The 255-nt window shown below is 52.2% G+C and overlaps 1 protein-coding gene across 1 annotated transcript in view; it reads left to right on the forward strand.

The window, feature by feature from the left end:
- shmt1 (serine hydroxymethyltransferase 1 (soluble)) overlaps positions 1-255 on the forward strand; it is a 251,794-nt gene that overhangs the window by 30,277 nt on the left and 221,262 nt on the right. The window lies entirely within an intron of this gene.

Here is a 255-nt window from a genome sequence, read left to right on the forward strand (position 1 = left end):
GGCGCTTGTGGAGTATGAAGCCCTCTGTATCGCGAATGTCGACGGGGGGGTGCTAGTGGAGTGCACGCGTCTCACACAACCCTAGTTTGGTGGCCGGTGCCCTGGAAAGAAATCAATGCGTGAGAAATACAAGGTGTGGCCTGTGAGCGTGTGAATGGAGTGAAATGCGTGTGTGAGAGAGCTCTGCTAATGCAAAGTGACCTGCTCCATCGAAATCAGTCGCATTGACCCGAAGACAGATTTTGATTCCTAACT

Source organism: Notothenia coriiceps, unplaced genomic scaffold (assembly GCF_000735185.1).
Source record: "Notothenia coriiceps isolate Sejong01 unplaced genomic scaffold, NC01 NC01_scaffold00000285, whole genome shotgun sequence".
NCBI lineage: Eukaryota > Metazoa > Chordata > Actinopteri > Perciformes > Nototheniidae > Notothenia > Notothenia coriiceps.